The sequence below is a fragment of the Haliotis asinina genome, chromosome 13 (genome assembly GCF_037392515.1).
Source record: "Haliotis asinina isolate JCU_RB_2024 chromosome 13, JCU_Hal_asi_v2, whole genome shotgun sequence".
Taxonomy (NCBI): Eukaryota; Metazoa; Mollusca; class Gastropoda; order Lepetellida; family Haliotidae; genus Haliotis; species Haliotis asinina.
The window spans coordinates 52,746,997-52,765,744 of NC_090292.1; positions in this window are offsets into that span (position 1 = coordinate 52,746,997).

An 18,748-nucleotide genomic window follows, 5' to 3' on the forward strand; every position below is an offset into this window, starting at 1 on the left:
CTGTGTTTTCAGTCCTCTGTATGAAGATTTATACAAAAAGAAATCTTCTCTTGTTCCACCTCTTGGTTTAAGAATCAAACTATTTCTTTCTTCAGCCGGCATTCAGCTGGAATATTGGCAGTTGGTTAGGCCCCAAGTGGACCTAACATTATCTACATTAAAGAAATCAGAAACTAATAAATTACAATATAAACAAGGCTGTTAAATATATACTGAACATCATTGAAAACGCACCACCTGTAAATTTTGAAATAAGGCAATAGAATCTTTTGGAAATGGAAAATTAATGGTGGGAATTTTGATAATAACACACTAGATCGTAAATAACGCTCTACAGTAAAAAACGGATCGTTCGAACACATCATCGAACACATCACATGAAAACAACAAAATTCATGCACATCACACACGAAGGGCACAAATTGCATGCAGAAAGCATGCTGTTCAGGGGTATAAATGACCTTCGGCACAAAACCGTTCTCATTTTCGCAGTACTTTCGTAAGTAAAGTTTTTTCGCCATGCCAAGATTGTCACCAGAGGAACGAGAACAGGCCTTGGGTATGTTGCAGGTCGGCGCTTCAAGCAGAAACATTGCACGACGATTTGGGTGTCATCATTCGACCATTCTGAGGCTTGCTAACAGATACCAACAAACAGGAACCAGCAGGGACCGGTAACGCCCAGGTCAGGCACGTGTTACCACCCCTCGTCAAGATCGAGACATTGTACGGCGCCATATTCGGGATCGAACCTTGCCCGCTGCCAGAACCGCCAACGCTGTCCAGGGTCGACGTGGTTTGATCAGCGCTTCCACCGTCCGACGCCGTCTCCGTGCGGCAGGGTTACGTTGTCGACGCCCTTACGTTGGACCCATCCTGACTGACAGGCATCGCCGTGAACGCCGACAATGGGCTGAACAGCATCGTGTGTGGTTGTTACGACGTTGGCATGGTGTGGTGTTCTCCGACTAGTCGCGTTTTCACTTGCGAAATGCTGACGGGCGTCTACGGGTATGGCGTCGACGGGGTGAACGTTATCATCAGGATTGTGTTGTGCAAACCGATCGGTGGGGTGAAGACAGCATTATGGTGTGGGGAGGGATAAGTTATCACCACAGAACCGCTCTGATTGTTTGTCGTGGCAGAGTGAATGCCGTTTACTACCGTGACAACATTCTTCAGAACAACGTCGTTCCCTTCTTTCACCAGCATCAAGATCTGCACACATTTCAACATGACAATGCACGAGCCCACACTGCACGTGTTTCGATACAGTATCTGGCTAACAACAACATTCCTCTACTTCATTGGCCTGCATTGTCACCAGATTTGTCACCCATCGAACACTTGTGGGATTACATCGGCCAACGCCTCGCACGTCGTCCGCAGATCAACAACCTTGGGGAACTCGACAATGCCTTGCAGCAAGAGTGGAATGCAGTGCCTCAGGACTTTATTCAGAGACTTATCCGTTCAATGAGGAGACGTTGCACAGCTTGTGTTGCTGCTAGCGGGGGTCATACACGCTACTGACTTTCCATTTTGACCCCATCTTTATTTCATTGTCAGCTGCATTAAATCTTCACTGTTTTGCTTGATTGTTTTTTGCTTCTTTTCTTTATCAAACATTGGTCTACACAAATATGTAAAATTTACATAGATTGCTCACTTCTGCTCTTAGAAATCCACAATTTTAGGGGTGGTGCGTTTTCAATGATGTTCAGTATATTTCATGTAAACATCCACTTTCAGTTGAAATTATTGAATTGTATAATAATCTTGCTACTGGCCAGTACGACATTGTGTTCTGTTGGTTACCCAGCCACGTAGGCATTTCTGGTAACGCAATGGCCGATCTTGCTACTAAGGCAGCACTCAACAAATCTATGACGCCACTTCTTATTCCCTACACTGATTATGAAGCTACCATTAGAACATTTATCCGTGATCTGATGCAGAAGAAGTGGGACACCCAAGTGGGTGTAAATAAATTACATGCTATGAAACCATATATTGGGTATACCCACATGGGTTGTCAGTTCAGATTTGATGAGGTCATTTTGCGACGATGTCTTATTGTCCATACGAGATATACTCATGAATATCTTTTAAAAGGTGAGGATCCTCCATTCTGCATCCCTTGTGATGAAAGAATCAGTCAAGCATGTCCTACTTGACTGTGTTGAATATTCCATCACAAGGGATCAGTAATTTAATTCACAAACTCTGAAGGATCTTTTTACTAATACCAGCTCTCTTTTAATTATTGCATTTTTAAAAGAATTAGATTTGTTATCAGAATTAATAAATATTTTATTATTGGTAATCTAGATTAATAATTGAGATTGTTAGTGGCTGTGCCCTCGAGGGGGGCTGAAGTATTGTAAAAATATTGTCCTCCTGAGAGGGTACGTAAGTCCAAACATACTACGATTAAAAGTTTGGTCGTACTAAATTTACATGGGATATTTGTTGTTTTTATTTACGGTTAAATTTCAGTTTAATCGCCATCAGTGTAACTCCATCTGGGGTACATGCAGGTAGCAAAGGTACTGTAGGTCCTCATGGTCCCTAGTATGGTGATCTACTTTCAGTTGTTGGAGATCTACAGCCCGTATGCTATATTGTATTGTCCAAATAGTGGTATTTGTTTTTACTCTCCACATTAGTTTTAATTGTAACTGTCATATTCTCGATTTTTTACTGTTCTTTGACAGCAGGTTTTTATAATGTATACGTGTTTCATTTCAGTATCAAAATGTTCTCGTCACGATATGGCTGAAATATTGTCGATGTGACGTTAAATATTAACTCACTCACTCACTCACTCACTCACTCACTCACACTTCACCCTTAAGTGACTAAGCTAGATGTAGATTTGGTCACTAATCTACACTTTGACTGGTTCATTCCCTTATGATACTATTGATATCTTTATTTGCCATACCTAATTCTACTGTTCTACTAGGCGGATATACAGTTGGGCTGTTTAATCTTAGATCACCTGGACATGGTCCTGCTAAGGTAACGGCACCGTAGAACATTTAGTTATCCGTATAGTGACAAAGACTACCAGACACGTATCAATACCTTACACAATTAAGGCACCATCAACATAAATTTCTGAACTACAAATACATCTGACCAATAAATTACCCCAGCCGAGGCAGCTCCTTAGCCCCGCCCCTTCGACTAGTGCGTTTCTATTTCGAACACCTCAGAGCTATCCACAACAAGTCAGTAATATTTTTAACCACTGATCAACATTTCTTCTGATCACCTCACCATCCGTGAGTGAGTGAGTGAGTGAGTGAGGTTAGTGTCACGCTGTAACCAGCAATATACCAGCTATCTGGCATGGGTCCACAATTAATCGTGCCGATACCATTAGTCGCCACTTATGCATGGGCTACTGAAGATCAATTCTAACCAGGTTCTTTACGGGGAGATAATCATGGGTTAATGAAGATCAGTTCTAACTCGTATTTTAAACGATGGGGACAAGCATCGATTATTGAAAATCAGTTCTAACCTTAATCTTTACGGGTCTGGTCTCATAAGACATTACAAGTTATCAAACAATGACACATAACCCGTCTCAAGTGCACCGGTATTGAAGAACCAGCCGTTACTTTGCAACTGCAATCAGTATGTATGGAACTGGGAATCATATTCATGCAGGGTTAATGCATATGAATCAATAGACCACTTATGCCGTTAATGCGCTGTTTGAAAAATGCAATACATCATTAGAAAAGTTGACATAACTGTGTTCCTCTTTAAATATTCAAATTGTAGATGTTGTCAATCAATAACTTTTTGAAATATAATACACAGAAACAGATCATCATGCTGTACTTAGCAATATTTCAGCTATATGACGTTCGTCCGTAATTAATCAAAATTAGCATTTTGACGTTTGTGTTGATGTGTAAATTGACAGAAATGTGTTCACTGGAAACGCTTTCACGAATTCCTCTTTAAATATTTATATTGTAGATGTTGTCAAGAACTATTTGAAATCTAAAAGGCATCTTGTGTAGTTGGCAATAAGTGGCTGAGCATGTGTCGTTCAAGACAGGATCGTGTTTTAGCGACGGTCCATTTCCATAATTAACGCCCCATTTGTTGAATTAAAATTCACTGTTCTTAGCGATCTACACCCCAGCTTTATATTACATTGTTCTTTTTTTACTTAAAGTATTTACGGTTTAGTTACTAGTTATAAATTTGTATCTTTGACTATCTAGTTGTTTTCTTGTCCTAATTTGGCACCCGTGAACGGCCACCTCCTCGTGGTGCGTGTTGGGTAAAGCTAGGAGCAATTCACCCCCGTTGTGGACCCGGGGTTTGGGGGGAGGAGGGGGAGGGTATTTGGTCCACCAACCCGTTTGCCGTGGGTTGCGGCCCTGTGTCGGTGGAGGAAGGGATCCTGGTGGTTGAGGGCGAAAGGGGCCTGGAACCATGTTCCTTTTGCCTAACACACCACTTCGGCCCTGACCTAGACGGGTGGTAGAACTGGCCCACTGCACATTTAACTTATCAGGTATTGGTTCTTTTGATTTGAAATGTAAAGATTATGCACATATTAAATTGCCGAGAGTCCTATTCCAGGAGGCTGTGGTTAATGGGCCAAGCCGGTGATGCTGACTTCTACATTCTCTGCAATTCTGTAAGTCTCCAAGTTTTTGTTAATGCCGAACCAGCATAACATTATATTTGCTAGACAAATATAGCTATTTATGTCGTATTAATCGGAGTATAACGTCGCTGTATCCCAAGTGTTTGCAAGTCGGATATCCGCTGCAATGAAACACTGTCCTTGTTGTTACTCGCTGGCGGTAGGGGAGCATGGTGTTGAACTTTACTATATCCATCATGTCTCTTACGAATTCATTTTCACAACAACAAGAAACTTGGTCTAGGTTTATAGTCATTGCATCTACAAATGGAGAACCGCTTTAACTCAATCCGTTTGTGATATCACAAAAAAATTCGGTCTTTATGTGGAGAACTAAAGAATGTTTCACGTCTCCGTGGGGGTTTACTTCTTGTGGAGTGTTTGCGTCGACAGCAGTCAGTCAGTTTGCTACAACAGCACAACTTGCAAGTATTAATGTTGTCTTCTCGCCACACAAAACACTGAATTCTAGCAGAGGCATTGTTAATAGACAGAGCTCGGTTGTTTACGGACATGTCTGAAGAGGAAATAGTTCCTGAACTGAAAAGTCAAAATGTTATTTCAGTCAAGCGCTTTTCTGTAAAGAAACAGAATGGTACCACTCAACCAAGCAACACCTACATGTTTACATTTGCGTTAAGTGTCTGTGCCTAAATCCATAAAAGCTGGTTATTGAAGTGGAGGTATATATCCCAGATCTACTCCACTGTTATAACTGTAAAACGTTTGGACACGGTTCTACATCCTCTCGTAATGCACAACGTTGTCACCGGTGCTGTGAAGATCTCCATGATCCTGCCTGCAATAATGATCCCTAAATGTGCAAATTGCGTTGGTAATCATGTATGGTCACCAAAATCTTGCCCCGAGTGACAGATACAATAAAAAACCTCAAATTGAAACATCAGAGTAATATTTCCTTTATTGAAGCTAAAAAGCAAGTTAGAAGCCAGATTCGATCTGAAATATCGCCAACTGTCAGCGACTCAGCTGTCTGCCTCTCAAACTTTGAGTCAGTCAGAACCTGAGCCTACAGAAACAAATGTTGATGTTGCGGAACATACTGAAATGTCAAAAGCACAGCGAAAACTCCTTAACCATATAAACTCTTCTAAATGCCCCTCCTCTGGTGAGAAACCTATATCTATTGAAGAGCATGTCACTGTGCAAGTTCATAACTCGTTTGAACCCCTTGAAATGGAGGTATCTCCATCTTCGCAGCACAAACATATGGGTTCTTCCTCAACACGTCCGCGGGAGAGAACCCCAATCAAACCGCCATGAGTCAGAATCGAAATTTCATACAATGGAATTGCAGAGGACTGAAGAATAACTTCAACGAGATCCATTTAGTACTACAGGACTTAAAACCGTCAGCATTATGTTTTCAAGAGTCCTATCTTACAAATACAGATACTTTTGATTTAAGACAATACAGCAATTATCACTCTTTCTCAACTCCAGGAGATAAAGCAACAGGGGGTGCATCCGTTTTGGTATGCCAGGGCATAATACATACATAGCCCTGCCCCGCTCATACAAATCTTCAAGCTGTAGCTGTTCGCCTAACCATGCATATTGCGTTGACACTACGCAGTTTATACATACCTCGCTCTTCTAGCATCCAACAATCGCATCTTCAAAATCTCTGTGATCAGCTTCCAAAGTCATTTATAATCATGTGTGACCTAAATGGCCACAACCCGCTCTTGGGAGGTATAAAGACAAATCATAAGGGTAAAATTACTGAAAAATTCATTTCAGATAATAATTTATGTATTTTTAATGGTGATGCAGCTGCATATCTACATCCAGCTACGGGAACATATTCGGGAATATTGCCTTGGCTCGCTAAATACAATGTTTACTCCCAAAGCAGGATATTAACTATCACAAAACACTCAATGCCATTCTTACTTTAAAATTTAAAACAGATCATGAAACTAAATTTCCTGAAATGTGCCCGCATATCTATGACGTTACAAATATGTGCGTAGTAATACGTGACGTCACAAGCTCGGTGACGCAGTTTTCTACTGATCACTCATTTGACTGAGTTACGTCATATAGTTCCCAGTCTGCGCATTGTTGTCAGCAAATATGAACTTAGTTTGAAAAATGACAACAAAAAAAAAACACGTGTGGAATTTGGGAAAATTTCAGTTAAACTTTTGAACAACAAATATAATGTTCGCGGGGCATTTTGCAAGCACAGTTGTCAACTGACAAAGGGTCAAACAGTTCATTCGAGATTTTCCTGGCTGCTCTCTGAGTCAATGATTGCAAGACGCCTGCGTTTCGGTGCTGGTGAAGTCGTAATCACTCCCATCTATTATTACACGACAACAATATTCACTCATCAAGGCACTGACAGTTCCGTAACCACGGCCGTCATTCTAGACACGATCGCCGATACATGTGCGTGACGCCATGTTTGTTTACAGTGTGAAAGTAGTCCCTAAGATGTACATATGACCCCTCTAATTTGCATCGGTATATGTGTATGACCCCAACAGATACCGAAAATATCCATTGGCTTTATCCTGTGAACACTACCCATTATATGGTAAATCAATATCTCTTAAAAGAGACAAAGTTTGCCATGTTATTACTATTCTTCTTGGGCAACCCTTCTGAAACAAATGATGTCATTATGTTGATATCTCGTTGTGCAGCACATCGATACCGTGTTTTGCGACCAATCAGATACTGAGAAGCCCTTTGGCTGAGATGAACAATTGACATGTACTCTTTGCATATTCATGACAATCGTTGTAGCCTTCTGTGTTCTTGTGTTTGCCGTATACCTCAAGCTAGATTTCTTACATTGACTGTCTGACTGTCTAGAATCTAGAGATAGGTGTTCAAATTTTTTGCTCACTGTGTATGAGGTGGTAGTCTGTAGACATATGCGTTCATAACTTGGGGTTCACTATCTACTTGGTGATAGCCTCCAGACACTAGTGAAAATAGTCTTTGCATTGACCGTGGTTCTTGAACATCGTGGTAGTAGTGCATCATCTCACGAGTGGTTATTTCAATAGCTCTCGGACATGGCACCGACGTATATGAGCGACCGTGTGAAACTACTCCTGGCATTAACGGTTTTGCTGATGTTTGTCACTTCAACAGGAAGCACGAAGCAGTCTACACCTAAGACGATGGACGGTTATGTTATCAAGAACATTGGTATCAAGCTGTGCCAGCATAAATGTGCTGAACATGGTCAATGTGTGAATATTGAATACGATGCTGAGACTTTAACCTGTCGTTTATCAATAGATGAATCAACGATCGAGAAAAAGGAGGGACATGTCAATCTTGCATGGAGCCACTCACACGTAAGTAAATGCTTCCAAAGGCTAGTCCTAAATGGGTACTCAATAAACACATGTATCAAACATGTAGTTCCTGATGCATGTTGGAATTATTTGAGCATCATTTGTAATGTTGTGTGAATGTTGTTGCGGGTTTTTTTTTGTTTCTTTTACATTTGCGGTCCGACTCTTCAAATTTTCTTACCGACCTGTCAGTCATTTTTTTATTCCAAAACCTGAAACCTACCACATCATCATAGAAATTTGCTTATCTTTAAATCAGAATAAGGATTACAACAAATGAAAATCAAAAACATTATGGAAATAATTTTGTCTTTGTTAAACTTATTCCCGACCAAACGCCCCATGTTCAAAATTTGGTGGAGACGCAAAACAGTTTCTGAATACATCGAGACATGAAACACATAAATCTTACTCAGAGTGAAAAAGGGAAGGAAGGGAGAGGTTGGTCTGACCATTATCAGATGTATTGGCTAAATCGATCTGGGTATTTGAAGAAAGTCAAATCATCAAAAAAGTTAAACTGCTTTAACAAACTTCTTGTTTTAAATATCCTGTTTGTATACACCTTCGGAAATGTATGTGAAAAAATCAAGAAGGGGTATATAACTAGTACCCATTGTTAGGCCAAATTTTCTACCCCCTATACAACTGAACTCACTCAAATCAGACATATTTGCTTACAGTACATCTTGTTTTTTTGGTAATTATTATGTACCCACCCTACACACACACATACACCGCATCGTGAAAACTGACATTTCAAGAATTAAAACGTGATTCATTTTACAAAAGATTGGCTCTGTGGATGAGTCCTATGGTGCTCATGTTTTCAAACATCACAACAAAACGCACCATCCATAGAAAAGCCCGTATTCAAAGGCATGATTCTTAATTTCGGCGAGTAGTGTTACAGAATATACAACGCAATGCACGTGAAAATTCGGGGTCAGATAGTTTCAGTAGCGGGTATAAAAGATTGATCGTTGTCTGTCAATTATTCACTGTATTTGGAATATTGTTGACGAACGCAAAATTGACACATCTTAAGTGAATCTGCCGTCATATCACCATTGGTCTCCTTGAAGCTGACCAGTCTCAAGGTGCCCGAGGTATGAATGTTCACCAAAGCACCATTTCACGGCTCTGGGAGAGATATCGCCAGCGGATTTGGGTAGCAGATGCCCCTCACGGTGGCCGACATCGAGCGACCTCTGTTACACACGAGGGACATAAACGAGTGAGTGAGTGAGTTAAATCTAACGTCACATCGGCAATATCTCAGCCATATCGTGACGAAAACAATTTATATGAGAAAAATGAAACCATTCTGAAGAATGAAACCGGTCACGATGGACAGTAAAAATACTAGGGTATCACAGATATGGGTATAAAACTACCATGGAAAAGTAAAACATTCTAGTACTTAAAGCAGACAACATAATATAAAACACGGGCTATAGATGCCAACGACTGAAGGTAGATCACCATATTAGGGACCATGGGGACTTACAGTACCTTTGCTACCTGCATGGACCCAAGCTGGATTTACACCATCCCTTCAGCCGCTGGATAATGTACAAAATGCTAGCCAAAATTAAAATAACATGAATTAACTACGATTAAAAACCTGGTACACTTAAATTTACATCGAATATTTTGGGACTTACATACCCTTTCAGGAGGACAATATTTTTACAATACTTCAACCCCTTTTGAGGGTACAGTCACTAACAATCTCAGTTGGGACATAAACAAAGGACATTCACGAAAGACCTAAACTTGATATGACAGGGGAACGAGCTTTGTATACTATTTATTACCCACATTCTAAAAAGTGAAAATATCGTTTAAATAAAGCAAGATTTTGCTTCCTCTATATAATGATACAACGCAGATTAATACATCATACTGGTGATTGGAATGTTAACCACTTCACTCCAGGAAAACGTCTGCTGTGTAGAAGGACTGTGTTTCCTATAACTCTTCAAGAAAATAATCAGATTCAGGGTTAGAATCAAGTTAGAATCCTAATTTAATTCTTTTCATTTGAGAATGTGTTTTCAAGTGCAGCAATGAAATTCATCAAAATATTTGTGAAGTGTAAACATTTAAAATGAGCAGCGTGACCTAAATCTCGCCTGAACGTCAGCCAGCCATCAGTGTCGGGCTACTGTAGTCGTCAAGTTGAGAAGTGTTGACAATCATGAAGTTAATATGTAGCATTTAATAAGGAGCAGAACACACAACAGCAGAAGCCGAATGTGAATAACAGGGAAATGTAAGTCTCAAAGAGTTGAGCTTAATGTTACTGTATATATAATACTGCAACGCTTGGCTTTGGATGTCAGTGAAGCCTTCTGATCTCGACTTGGAATTTTCACTTGTCGAGAAGCAATGTTTCTGTTAACAACTCCACTAAAAAGTGGGCCTGAAAACACCCTGCCTTGAATGAAGACGATTTCAAGTCTATTGTGTTTAGACTCTGCGAAGTGCTTTTGTCCCTACATGAGAAACCACGTGAGGCCTTCCACTTGCTTTGTGCGGGAGGACCCAAATGGCTTTGATTGACACTGACACTGACAGTGATCGCGATACAAGAGCACCGCTCATCTTTACGTGTTTAGTGTTAGAAACTCCCCGTGCAATCCGGACAACATGAACACTGAAGGTATTCATTAGCCCGATAATATTTCAAAACTCTTTCAACCAGTTGTCCGTACTTTTTAACAAAATCATTAGATTTAATTTGCACAGGGACTGAATTGCTGAATAAAATATGTTCTGGGTTCTTAAAACATACACTGATATCCATATACATATAAAGAAGATATGTAGATCGATGCCTACTATACTGATATAAGTATACGCTTGTGGGAAGCTGGACGTACTATTTGTAATAGTACAAGTCCCTTTGTTAACGTTTGCGGGCGACGCCATATTTACTATATCACGATAGACACCTAATACGATGTATTCGTTTACTTACTTGGATTGTTATATTTCCGCTTTTATTACAGAACCTTCAGTTATTATAGGATTACAAATAATGCTAGTAACCACACACACACATAAAAAAAAATTGTATTGAATTCCACAGAAGTGATCTTGTTTTACATGCTATCAGAAGGTGTGATAACCTCCGAATGAAAATGATGAATGGCGTTGGTGATAAAAGTAGTACCTGTAATGTCAATCAAATCACTAGAAGGGTAAGATGGGTCATAATAATATTCGTATATATTCAAAATTATATTATTAGATGAGGTAGAGAGGACAACATTACCTGATTCTTCTTTCTCCCTTTTCGAGGTTCCATCTGGTATGTGCAACTTAGGTCAACGATATTTGAAGACTCGATCTGGAAAAGAGGCTTGCGTAGAAGGTAATATCCAGTATTTTTAATATGATCGCTCATGTACTTACCTAATATGATTCAAAACTGTTCATCTATTATCTGTGTGTGTATTAGTCATGGCATTCTTTCTCATCATTTCTGTTTTCCGAATATGCTACACCAGTCCACATTATCCGTTGTTTCACGTCCATCTTAGACCTGATACAAATGGTGGCGAAAAAGACTAAGATCTGAGACTAAAGGTAAATACGGGAGTTCACTTTACATCAGAGACAGACGGCGTAAGTGGTCTAATGATTCATACGCATTAACCCTACATGAATATGATTCCCAGTTCCATACATACTGACTGCACTTGCCAAATAAGGGCTGGTTCTTCAATACATATGCACTTTGGAGACGTTTTGTCTAATTTCAGAACAATTTATTATACAATAAATTGTCCTATGTTCGCATTACATACAAGAGAGACATTAGCCATAGAGAGCTGCGATTTCTGCTGTCATTTCAAATGATCTTTTATCAAGGGAACTTCATCTTCGACTAACAAAGGTGCCTCTTCACCAGTTCGTATCTGAGACCAGAGTTAACCAAATGTAGCTATGAGTTAAACCATATTTCCCAGGTAAACTCATAACTCAGACAAACGCCAGCAATGTGATATGGTATGAAGCCAAAGATAAATACATCTTTATATTCAATATTATAACTTATGCTCCACAGAAACACCTAACAGTTGCGTCCAATAAGATTGTGGAATCATCAGATATAACGGAGTAAACATGCGTTTAAAGAAAAATATGAACGGGAGGTTGGTAATAACGATATATTTATGAAATATAATCAGTAACATGTTGCCCCACCTTTTGCAGTGACTACAGCCCTTACTCTTTTTGGCATAATACGGTACAGCTTGTACAAGGTAGATTTTGGTAAACTATACCAGTGTTTTGGGACGGATGTCCACAGCCCATCACCTGATGTTGGAGAGTCTCTGGTGACGTTTTTACAGATAATGTCCCAGACTGTCTCAATGGGATTCATATCCGGTGAATTCCCGGGCCATGGTAAAACCTGGATGCCTTTGGCAGCTAGGAAATCAGTAACTGATTTCGAAGCATGAGCCCCTCATCAAGTGAGATGTCACACCATGTGAGCGACAAAAGGATATGTAAGACAAACGTTCTTGCAAGACTGTTTGACATAGATACCCAGTCACCAGTGTGTATATGAGTTTACAACCACCCTGTCACTTGTACGAATTTTGTGTCCACAATGGCCCTTGAGGACCTCAATGATGGTTTTGCACACCTCTAGGAAGAACTTGCAGATTATACTAACTTCTGAAGCTGCACTTACTTGCATAAGAATAACCCGTTGGTTTGGAAGTGAAAAGTGATTGCCAGCTTGGGTCCCACCTCCAGCAGTTCTCTCGTAAGTGTGGGCTTCTTCTCAAGATGAGGGGCTATCTTCTCCACAATTTCCAGGAACAAGGCGCAAAAATATATGATGATGTCTGTAGTCTCTCCTTGTGAATAGACACTTGTTCTTTCCTGCATTAGAAGACTATTCTCTTGTGTTCAGCATCTTGTAGGTCCACAGCCATGCATGAAGTTGGTGCTGATGCCTGCTAGTTTCACAGCCTGGCGTCAAGCCGGACAAGGCGGGACCAAATAATGCCACGACTGCTTCACATATGTATGAAGTGAGTGTGGTAATGCATGACCATGCTTAAACATGCCCCACAGTTGACGTAAACAATTGCACCAACAATACTTGACCTAGACGTAAAGAAGTCATGTGATACCATGTCATTGCATGACAATGCACACCATTTTCGGTCACTTATTGCATGCTGTTACATTGTATTATTAAAAGAGAGCAAGCTCCACAAACGTCACAAGTCAATTTCACAATGCCGATGTCAAATGCAATACAAATGAGACAAAGTCTAAGGCAATGGGTCACAAAATATATAGCAATCTCACCAAAGTCTTAGTGCGAGAGGGAAACAGTTATGCAGAATATAACACCGTGAGCAGTTTGACGGCGGCTATGAAGATCAAGCGTTGGCAGGGATTGGTAATGTTTACTCCGGTAATGTGTGTCCGTGTCCGTGTTCAACATGACAACTAGCATTTATATATAAATTCAGTCATTTCCTGAAAGTTCGAGCACATACGACTAACGTGGAAAGCTCCAGAATAATCTCCCGAAGGTAAACAAATAGAAAGCCAAGGGCAGATAACTCCAAACTACTGCAGCAAATGTGACCCATAATAACTGTTACTTAATTAATAACAAATTATTCCGAAAATATACACACTCGTAACAAATACACACCCGTAACAAATACACACTCGTAACAAATACACACTCGTAACAAATACACACCCGTAACAAATACACACCCGTAACAAATACACACCCGTAACAAATGCACACCCGTAACAAATACACACCCGTAACAAATACACACCCGTAACAAATACACACCCGTAACAAATACACACTCGTAACAAATACACACTCGTAACAAATACACACTCGTAACAAATACACACCCGTAACAAATACACACCCGTAACAAATACACACTCGTAACAAATACACACTCGTAACAAATACACACCCGTAACAAATACACACCCGTAACAAATACACACTCGTAACAAATACACACCCGTAACAAATACACACTCGTAACAAATACACACCCGTAACAAATACACACTCGTAACAAATACACACTCGTAACAATGTCTAGTGTGTACCTTATGTGTGAACATGGCGCGGGCAGTGTGCTTTACGGTTTAATGTGTACCCTCTAAATCACAAGCATTGTAACGGATATAGTTGTTTTACTGCCGCGGCAGTCTTTGCATGTGTCAGGGTGGCATCAGCTTTGCTGAGGCTAACTCAGCTACCTTCATATGCTACAAACGAAAACAAAACAACATTCATGGTTAAGTGATCAATTTAAGACAGTTTGTTCGTGCCTTAGGTTAGGGCAACCTTTAACTTTACCGGGCTACAGGGGCTGTCAAGCCTCGATTTGGGGAATTAGCTATTAGGAGCGAACTTTGCAACAACAAAATAGAGAGCTGTGAGTTCCTTGGGTTTATTCAAGCAAGCGTCTGAGATGACATTCACAATACACCAATTCATACATAATAATGACACACAAATATTTAATAGACATAATAATCAATATCCTAATACACTTTCAGTATACGTCAAGTAATTTAGCAGTGTGTGGTATAACAGAGTATGTATGGTAACTGCTTACAGAAACATAATACAAATAATACAACATAACCTAATCTTGCGGATAACGTGATACCTACTGTAACGATTTATGACTATTAGGGGTGTAGCGCCTAATGTTCTAACTATGGTAATGGGTTCACGATAATTACGGTATGTAGTGCATATTGCATTAACTACGGTTTGGATTAATGTCCGTTATGGTACGAGGGGATGTCAATAAATTTTGAACCTTGAGCATTATTCATACTCAGGTGTCAGAACCCTTGGTACGGCATTGAACCTTGGGATGTAGCTGATGTGATATATAAGTTTTGGTATCCTACTCTCAGAAGTTATTGAACAGCTCACATTGACAGAAAGAGACCCCCTCACGGCAGTGAAAATGAATAAAATTGAGTATAGAGCAGTAATTAAGTCTTTAATTCTTGAAGGAAACTCGGCGAAGAACGTTGAAGAAAGGCCTTCAGCAGTTTATACGAAGTCTTCTCCTTCATCTGCTACCATCAAACGATGGGTTAATAAATTTAAGCATGGTAGAGAGAGTCTTGAAGATGAGACCGTCCAGGTCGCCCAAGAACAAGCACTAGTCAGGAAAACATTGACAGAGTGCATAGACTTGTGTTGGAAAATCGTCGAATCACACTCCACGAGTTAGAGGAGACCACAGGCATTTCACACGGATCCATCGAGACAATTCTTCATGAACATCTCGTCATGTCTAAGGTGTGCGCAAGATGGCTGCCAAGAATGCTTACAGATCAAGTGAAGCAAACAAGGGTCATCATAAGCAATTCCATGCTAACCAGATGCAACAAGAATCCAGTAGATTTTCACTTTAGGCTAGTAACCTGTGATGAAACGTGGATCCACCACTATGATCCTTAGAGCAAACAAGAATCCATGGAATGGAAACATCTCACTTCTCCCAGGACCAAAAAGCGATACCTCCAGATCAGTTGCTGGGTATCGCTGAGAGCCGTTCACCCCCGTCGTGGGCCCGGGGGGATATTTCGTCCACCAACACGTTTGCCGTGGGCTGCGGCCCTGTCTCGGTGGAGGAAGGGTTCCTGGTGGTTGAGAGCAATGGGGGCCTGCAACTATGTTCCTATTGCCTAATACACCACTTCGGCCCTGACTTCACCTAGACGGGATGTTAAATGGGCCCGGTTCAACCAATCGGCTGGTCATGCCAAGCACTGTGCATGGATTATACTTGTATTTATCAATGCACAAATATCATTTGGAATTGGTGTATTTTGGTCTTGGCATTATTGTGTAAAACATTTGTAATTTGAAATATGTTGTTCTGAACTTTGCCTAGAGTCCTATGCCAGAAGGCGGTGGCTCATGGGCCAATCTGGTGGAATTATCAATCTTTTGATTCTTTTGCTTGAGTATATCATCCGAGTATCCTTGGTGGTGCAAGCTGGGGGCCCGCTTCATTTGGCATTGTCTTTTTGATTCTCCGTGGTGGGTGGGGAACTCGGATAACGGGCCAATGTGCCAGTGGTCATGGATTGCCGAGCCCCTGACAGAAAAACCAGGAGTCAGCTAGAAAATGACGATCAGCGTCGACCCTCTATACAAATCGATCGCTGGCCGCGTTTTTTAAATGTTGAGACACTTGACAAGACTCCTTTGAAATGAAATCCCTTTGAGGTTTCGGAGGGCATCTCTGGCGTTGCACGTGAGGTGAAAGATGTCAAACGTTTGCGATGAGGTTCACTGCTTATTGAATGTAGCAGAAGGCAACAAGATACCAACCTGTTGTCAACTGGTGTGTTTGTCGGAGTCCCGGTATTAGTTTCTGCCCACAGAACACTGAATACAAGCAAAGGTATGGTTCAAGAGCGTGGGCGTCTTCTAGCAGACATGACTGAGCTCGATATAATGTCCGAGATGAAAGATCGAGGAGTATCTTTCGTCAAGCGTTTCGCGGCACGGAGAAATGGTGAGACTGTCGGAGCCAACACATGTCTGTTTTCATTTTCAGCTCCAACACCTCCACAGTCTGTCAGGGGGGATTGCTGCAGTCTCAGTGTTGACTTATATATTACAAATCCTCTGTGCAGCTTTGGGTGTCAAAAGTACGGACATGGCGTTAATGCTTGCACGTTGTCTGTTGCATGTGCTCACTGTGCTGAGAATACACATGTGACCGAGGATTGTGACGGTGTTCTCAAAAGGTGAGCAGGAAATCATTCCTGATTTCAGGAAATCAGTCACCCTTTTCGAAAGAATGTCCCATTTGGGAAAGGCAGATGGACATTGACAAAATTAAATTTTCCAGGAACGACAGTTTTGCTGAAGCAAGAGAGATTGTACAAACTACTGGGCACACTGAAACATATGCCTCTGTCGCAAAAGCATCTAAGGCCTTGTCGGAGGGAGCAGCTGCGCTTCGTCAGGGTCATGTCGGACTGACCTAGCGTGGGTAAATTCAGATGTTCCTCAGTCTGTCTCTCCTGGTCTTCCGCAGTCTGTCTTGGGACATACATTATCAACTCTTGAAACACTTACCAGAATACCTAAACCTGGACATGATCATACGGATCCATCCAATTATCGTCCCATTTCATTAACTAGCTGTGTATGCAAGACCATGGAACGCATGATAAATAATCGACTTGTTTATAACAGATATACAGTGTGGTTTCTGGAAAAGCAGAAGTACTGTCGATCACTTAGTACGTTTAGAATCATTTGTGAAAAACACGCTGATTAATAAACAACATGCTGTGTCTATCTTTCTTGATCAGGAGAGGGCATATGACACAACCTGGAAATATGGAATTTTGAGGGATTTACATGATTCACGAGGTCATTTGCCTGAATTCATAGGCAAATTTTTAAATAACAGACAATTTCAAGTCCGAGTGAGTTCTACCCTGTCTGATCATTACAATCAGGATCAGAGTGTTCCACAAGGCAGTATTTTGTCAGTCATACTTTTTAGTATAAAGATAAATAGTTTATCCAAAGTTTTAAACGATTCAATTGATGGACCGTTATTTGTGGATGTTTTTAGTATTTCTTGCCGAGGTAAAAATATGCATACTATTGAACGGCAACCGCAGATGTGTTTGAAGAAAATAGATAAACAGTGTTTTGAAAAAGGCTTTAAATTTTCTAAATCGAAAACTAATTGCATACATTTTTGTCGTAAATACAAACCACATAAAGACCCTGAACTATCTCTAGATGGCACTCCAATTGGAGGTCAATTTTTGGGGATTAATATTTGACTCACACCTAACGTTTCTGGCCCATATTAAATCTCTGAAAACTAAATGCCTGAAAGCACTTGATTTCTTGAAAGTGATATCAAATTCTAATGGGGAGGTGATCAAGTTACCCTCTTCCATCTATATCGATCACTTGTCCGTTATAAACTTGATTATGACTCCATCGTATATGGTGAAGCCTGCAACAGCAACCTTAAAATTATTAGATTCTGTTCACCATCAAGGTCTAAGACTTTGTCTTGAATCCTTCAGAACTTCTCCTATTGACAGTCTATATGTTGAAGCCGATGAACCATCCCTTACACAACGCCGCATAAAATTATCTTTACAATATATAACAAAGCTATACTCTAATGTATCTAACCCTGCATATAACTGTGTTTTCAATCCTCTCTACAAGGACTTGTACAACAAAAAGTCTTATCTTGTTCCACCGGACACAGAATTAAAGCCTTTCTTTCTTTGGCGGGCATCGAGCTTTAAAACATAGCTCCTTCCCGTCTTCTTTCTTCTTCTCCTTGGCAGTTGGTCAGGCCACAAGTTGACCTAACATTAACTTCATTTAAAAAGTCAGAAACTAACGAATTACAATATAAACAGGAATATAATCAATTAAAAAGTAAATATAGCAATTACAAATCTTTGTTTACACAGATGGGTCCAAGGATGGTGGCACAGTAGCTTGAAAATATAGATTACCGAATAATCGCTCTATTTTCACTCCTGAAGCTAACGCCACATTAACAGCTGTTAAATATATTTAAAAAACATCCTAAACGTAAACAATATATAATCTGTTCAGACTCTCTTTCTTGTCTTCAGGCGATTAAAAATTTATCATGTAAACATCCACTTT